We start from the raw sequence: 7,181 nt of genomic DNA, 5'->3' as shown, positions 1-7,181 counted from the left end.
TTTTTTGTTTTGCATATAGGGTTATCGTTACCATCTTTCTAAATTCCATATATATGTGTTAGTATGCTGTAATGTTCTTTATCTTTCTGGCTTACTTCACTCTGTATAATGGGCTCCAGTTTCATTTATCTCATTAGGACTGGTTCAAATGAATTCTTTTTTGACGGCTGAGTAATATTCCATGGTGTATATGTACAACAGCTTCCTTATCCATTCATCTGCTGATGGGCATCTAGGTTGCTTCCATGTCCTGGCTATTATAAACAGTGCTGCGATGAACATTGGGGTGCACGTGTCTCTTTCAGATCTGGTTTCCTCAGTGTGTATGCCCAGAAGTGGGATTGCTGGGTCATATGGCAGTTCTATTTCCAGTTTTTTAAGGAATCTCCACACTGTTTTCCATAGTGGCTGTACTAGTTTGCATTCCCACCAACAGTGTAAGAGGGTTCCCTTTTCTCCACAGCCTCTCCAGCATTTATTGCTTGTAGACTTTTGGAAAGCAGCCATCCTGACTGGTGTGTAATGGTACCTCATTGTGGTTTTAATTTGCATTTCTCTAATAATGAGTGATGTTGAGCACCTTTTCATGTGTTTGTTAGCCATCTGTATGTCTTCTTTGGAGAAATGTCTGTTTAGTTCTCTGGCCCATTTTTTGATTGGGTCATTTATTTTTCTGGAATTGAGCTGCAGGAGTTGCTTGTATATTTTTGAGATTAATCCTTTGTCTGTTTCTTCATTTGCTATTATTTTCTCCCAATCTGATGGCTGTCTTTTCACCTTACTTATAGTTTCCTTTGTAGTGCAAAAGCTTTTAAGTTTCATTAGATCCCATTTGTTTAGTTTTGCTTTTATTTCCAATATTCTGGGAGGTGGGTCATAGAGGATCTTGCTGTGATTTATGTCGGAGAGTGTTTTGCCTATGTTCTCCTCTAGGAGTTTTATAGTTTCTGGTCTGACATTTAGATCTTTAATCCATTTTGAGTTTATTTTTGTGTATGGTGTTAGAAAGTGTTCTAGTTTCATTCTTTTACAAGTGGTTGACCAGTTTTCCCAGCACCACTTGTTAAAGAGGTTGTCTTTTTTCCATTGTATATCCTTGCCTCCTTTGTCAAAGATAAGGTGTCCATAGGTTCGTGGATTTATCTCTGGGCTTTCTATTCTGTTCCATTGATCTATATTTCTGTCTTTGTGCCAGTACCATACTGTCTTGATGACTGTGGCTTTGTAGTAGAGTCTGAAGTCAGGCAGGTTGATTCCTCCAGTTCCATTCTTCTTTCTAAAGATTACTTTGGCTATTCGAGGTTTTTTGTATTTCCATACTAATTGTGAAATTCTTTGGTCTAGTTCTGTGAAAAATACCGTTGGTAGCTTGATAGTGATTGCCTTGAATCTATAGATTGCTTTGGGTAGAATAGCCATTTTGACAATATTGATTCTTCCAATCCATGAACACGGTATGTTTCTCCATCTGTTTGTGTCCTCTTTGATTTCTTTCATCAGTGTTTTATAGTTTTCTGTGTGGAGGTCTTTTGTTTCTTTAGGTAGATATACTCCTAAGTATTTTATTCTTTTTGTTGCAATGGTGAATGGTATTGTTTCCTTAATTTCTCTTTCTGTTTTTTCATTGTTAGTATATAGGAATGCAAGGGATTTCTGTGTGTTAATTTTATATCCTGCAACTTTACTATATTCATTGATTAGTTCTAGTAATTTTCTGGTAGAGTCTTTAGGGTTTTCTATGTAGAGGATCATGTCATCTGCAAACAGTGAGAGTTTCACTTCTTCTTTTCCTATCTGGATTCCTTTTACTTCTTTTTCTGCTCTGATTGCTGTGGCCAAAACTTCCAACACTATGTTGAATAGTAGTGGTGAGAGTGGGCACCCTTGTCTTGTTCCTGATTTCAGGGGAAATGCTTTCAATTTTTCACCATTGAGGGTGATGCTTGCTGTGGGTTTGTCATATATAGCTTTTATTATGTTGAGGTATGTTCCTTCTATTCCTGCTTTTTGGAGAGTTTTAATCATAAATGAGTGCTGAATTTTGTCAAAGGCTTTCTCTGCATCTATTGAGATAATCATATGGTTTTTATCTTTCAATTTGTTAATGTGGTGTATTACATTGATTGATTTGCGGATATTGAAGAATCCTTGCATTCCTGGGATAAAGCCCACTTGGTCGTGGTGTATGATTTTTTTAATATGTTGTTGGATTCTGTTTGCTAGAATTTTGTTAAGGATTTTTGCGTCTATGTTCATCAGTGATATTGGCCTGTAGTTTTCTTTTTTTGTGGCATCTTTGTCTGATTTTGGAATTAGGGTGATGGTGGCCTCATAGAATGAGTTTGGAAGTTTCCCTTCTTCTGCAATTTTCTGGAAGAGTTTGAGTAAGGTAGGTGTTAGCTCTTCTCTAAATTTTTGGTAGAATTCAGCTGTGAAGCCATCTGGTCCTGGGCTTTTGTTTGCTGGAAGATTTTTGATTACAGTTTCGATTTCCTTGCCTGTGATGGGTCTGTTAAGATCTTCTATTTCTTCCTGGTTCAGTTTTGGAAAGTTATACTTTTCTAAGAATTTGTCCATTTCATCCAAGTTGTCCATTTTATTGGCATAGAGCTGCTGGTAGTAGTCTCTTATGATCCTTTGTATTTCAGTGTTGTCTGTTGTGATCTCTCCATTTTCATTTCTAATTTTGTTAATTTGGTTCTTCTCTCTTTGTTTCTTAATGAGTCTTGCTAATGGTTTGTCAATTTTGTTTATTTTTTCAAAAAACCAGCTTTTAGCTTTGTTGATTTTTGCTATGGTCTCTTTAGTTTCTATTGCATTTATTTCTGCCTTAATTTTTAAGATTTCTTTCCTTCTGCTAACCCTGGGGTTCTTCATTTCTTCCTTCTCTAATTGCTTTAGGTGTAGAGTTAGGTTATTTATTTGGCTTTTTTCTTGTTTCTTGATGTAAGCCTGTAATGCTATGAACCTTCCCCTTAGCACTGCTTTTACAGTGTCCCATAGGTTTTGGGTTCTTGTGTTTTCATTTTCATTCATTGCTATACATATTTTGATTTCTTTTTTGATTTCTTCTATGATTTGTTGGTTATTCAGAAGCGTGTTATTTAGCCTCCAGGTGTTTGAATTTTTAACAATTTTTTTCCTGTAATTGAGATTTAAACTTACTGCATTGTGGTCAGAAAAGATGACTGGAATGATTTCAATTTTTTTGAATTTTCCAAGACTAGATTTATGGCCCAGGATGTGATCTATTCTGGAAAAGGTTCCGTGTGCACTTGAGAAAAAGGTGAAGTTGATTGTTTTGGGGTGAAATGTCCTATAGATATCAATTAGGTCTAGCTGGTCCATTGTGTCATTTAAAGTTTGTGTTTCCTTGTTAATTTTCTGTTTAGTTGATCTATCCATAGTTGTGAGTGGGGTATTAAAGTCTCCCACTATTATTGTGTTACTATTAATTTCCTCTTTCATACTCGTTAGTGTTTGCCGTACATATTGCGGTGCTCCTATGTTGGGTGCATATATATTTATAATTGTTATATCTTCTTCTTGGATTGATCCTTTGATCATTATGTAGTGTCCTTCTTTGTCTCTTTTCACATCCTTTATTTGAAAGTCTATTTTATCTGATATGAGTATTGCGACTCCTGCTTTCTTTTGGTCTCCATTTGCATGAAATATTTTTTTCCAGCCCTTCACTTTTAGTCTGTATGTGTCTCTTGTTTTGAGGTGGGTCTCTTGTAGACAGCATATATAGGGGTCTTGTTTTTGTATCCATTCAGCCAATCTTTGTCTTTTGGTTGGGGCATTCAACCCATTTACATTTAAGGTAATTATTGATAGGTGTGGTCCCGTTGCCATTTACTTTGTTGTTTTGGGTTCACGTTTATACAACCTTTCTGCATTTCCTGTCTAGAGAAGATCCTTTAGCATTTGTTGAAGAGCTGGTTTGGTGGTGCTGAATTCTCTCAGGTTTTGCTTATCTGTAAAGCTTTTGAGTTCTCCTTCATATCTGAATGAGATCCTTGCTGGATACAGTAATCTAGGTTGTAGGTTATTCTCTTTCATTACTTTCAGGACGTCCTGCCATTCCCTTCTGGCCTGGAGGGTTTCTATTGATAGATCAGCTGTTATCCTTATGGGAATCCCTTTGTGTGTTATTTGTTGTTTTTCCCTTGCTGCTTTTAATATTTGTTCTTTGTGTTTGATCTTTGTTAGTTTGATTAATATGTGTCTTGGGGTGTTTCACCTTGGGTTTATCCTGTTTGGGACTCTCTGGGTTTCTTGGACTTGGGTGGCTGTTTCCTTCCCCATTTTAGGGAAGTTTTCAGCTATTATCTCCTCGAGTATTTTCACATGGCCTTTCTTTTTGTCTTCTTCTTCTGGGACTCCTATGATTCGAATGTTGGGGCGTTTCACAGTGTCCCAGAGGTCCCTGAGGTTGTCCTCATTTCTTTTGATCCTTTTTTCTTTTTTCCTCTCTGCTTCATTTATTTCCACCATTTTATCTTCTACCTCACTTATCCTATCTTCTGCCTCCGTTATTCTACTCTTGGTTCCCTCCAAAGTGTTTTTGATCTCATTCATTGCATTATTCATTTTTAATTGACTCTTTTTTATTTCTTCTAGGTCTTTATTAAACAATTCTTGTATCTTTTCAATCTTTGTCTCCAGGCTATTTATCTGTAACTCCATTTTGTTTTCAAGATTTTGGATCATTTTTATTATCATTATTCTAAATTCTTTTTCAGGTAGATTCCCTATCTCCTCCTCTTTTGTTTGACTTGGTGGGCATTTTTCATGTTCCTTTACCTGTTGGGTATTTCTTTGCCTTTTCATCTTGTTTAGATTGCTGTGTCTGGAGTGGACTTTCTGTATTCTGGAGGTCTGTGGTTCCTTTTTATTGTGGAGGATTTACCCAGTGGGTGGGGTTAGACGATTGGCTTGTCAAGGTTTCCCGGTTAGGGAAGCTTGCGTCAGTGTACTGGTGCGTGGAACTTGATTTCTTCTCTTTGGAGAGCAATGGAGGGCCCAGTAATGAGTTTTGAGATGGGTCTATGTGTTAGGTGTGACCTTGGGCAGCCTGTATGTTGACATTCGGGGCTATGTTCCTGTGTTGCTGGAGAATTTGCGTGGTATGTCTTGCTCTAAAACTTATTGGCTCTTGGGTGGTGGTTGGTTTCAGTGTAGGTATGGAGGCTTTTGGACGGTCACTTATTACTTAAAGTTCCATGTAGTCAGGAGTTTTCTGGTGTTCTCAGGTTTTGGGCTTAAGTTTCCTGCCTCTGGATTTCAGTTTTATTCTTCCTGTAGTCTCAGGACTTCTCCAACTATACAGCACTGATAATAAGACTTCTAGGTTAATGGCAAAAAGATTCTCCCCCGTTAGGGACACCCAGAGAGGTTCACAGAGTTACATGAACAGGAGAAAAGGGAGGAGGGAGATAGAGATGAGCAGGAGGAGAAAAAGGGGGACTCAAGAGGAGAGAGATAGATCTACGCAGCTGTCTGTTCCCAGAGTGTTCTCCTTATCTCAGACACCTACAAGGATTCACAGAATTGGATTGGGAAGAGAAGGGGAAAGGAGGAAATAGAGGTGTTCTGAAGTAGAAAACAGAGAGTCAAGATTGGGAGAGAATAACCTTCGGTTTAAAGATAGGGCTTCTCTTTTTTTGTGTGTGTAAGGTTATAGTGTAGTGAAAATGAAAATGAAGAGTAGTAGAGGAGTACTAGAGGACTTTAAAAGAAATAAGAGAAAAAGAAAAATAGAAAATAAAAGAGAAAACGGAAAGAAAAAAAAAGAAAAAGAAAAAAAAAGAAAAAGAAAAAAAAAGAAAAAGAAAAAAAAGAAAAAAAAACAATAAAAAAGAAAGAAAGAAAGAAAAAAATTTTTTCCCCCTAATTAAAAAAATCGTAAAAATCTATGAAAATGAAAGTTAAGGAGTAATGGGGGAGTAATAGGGAATTTTAAAGGAAAATAAAAGAGAAAAAATAAAAAAGAAAAAAAAAATTTTTTTTTTTCCTTACTTAGAAAAAAAAGTAAAAATATATCTAGGAATTTCTCTGGAGCTGTTGCGGTCAGTGTGGGTTCGGCTCAGTTTCAGATAGCTCCTCGTTCCAGCTTACACTTCTCGATATCTACAGGGCCCTTCCGGTGAAGTCGGTGTTTTCTACAGGGATTTTAATCTGTTGCACCAGTCCCTTCTGAAGCGGTTCCCTTTGTTTATTTGGCTTCTGTTTGCCGGTCTCTTCAGAGCCTCATTTCCGCCCTGACACAGGCGGGCGGAGGTGGACTCTTACTCAGGTAGCTAGTTCCGTTGAGCTGCTGGGAGGGGCTGGCGCCGCGGGGATGGGCTGGCGCTGCGGGGCGGGGCTGACGCTGCGGGGAGGGGCTGGTGCCGCGGGGAGGGGCTGACGCTGCGGGGAGGGGCTGGCCCTGCGGGAGCGGGCTGGCGCTGCCGGGAGGGGCTGATGCTGCTTTCTCCGTCTGCGCTGCTCAGGCTCCCTGCTGTTCTATATGGAGCGCGCCCCGCGCTGCGCTAGGTTCCAGTCCTCGGGTGTTACACAAAAGCGCGGAAGGAAAAGCTGCGCCTGCTCTCTGTGCCTTCCCCGTCAGAGCGGTCCAGGCAGCGAGGGGCTTGATGGGCGCACTATCCCCAGGTGTGGCGCACTCACTCCCTTCCGCGGACCCAGTCTCAGTTTCCGCTGGCGCCAGTCGGGTGCGCGGGCCTTCCGCCTTCTGCGTCCCCAGCCCCAGTCCCCGCCCGCGCTGGTGGGGTGCCTGCGCCCTGTGTCTCACCGCGACCTTCCCCTCCCCCCTGCTTCCTGCCTCCGGCGGGGCTGGGCCGGTCCGCAGCCTGCGAGCTCTTCTCGGGACTTTCTCCGTCCCTTTGTTCTGCGAACGGCCGGCAGTGTGTTCCGGCCGGTTAATTTTCTCTCTCTTTTGGTCTCCCACAGTTCAAGTTGGCACCTCACAGAAGCTCCCTCCGATTGTCCTCAGGGCACTCAGGCCCGGACCCTAGCCCAAGCAAGGCCGCCTAAGACTCCCTTCCTGGGACGGGTCTCCGTCCTTAGCTCTTTTGTCTCACTTTTTATCTTTTATATTTTGTCCTACCTCCTTTCGAAGACAATGGTCTGCTTTTCTGGGCGCCTGATGACCTCAGCTAGCGATCAGAAGTTGTTTT

This window comes from Cervus elaphus, chromosome 32 (genome assembly GCF_910594005.1).
Source record: "Cervus elaphus chromosome 32, mCerEla1.1, whole genome shotgun sequence".
NCBI classification, from domain to species: Eukaryota; Metazoa; Chordata; class Mammalia; order Artiodactyla; family Cervidae; genus Cervus; species Cervus elaphus.
The sequence above is the reverse complement of the archived record's forward strand: the minus strand, read 5'-3'. Positions refer to the sequence as shown.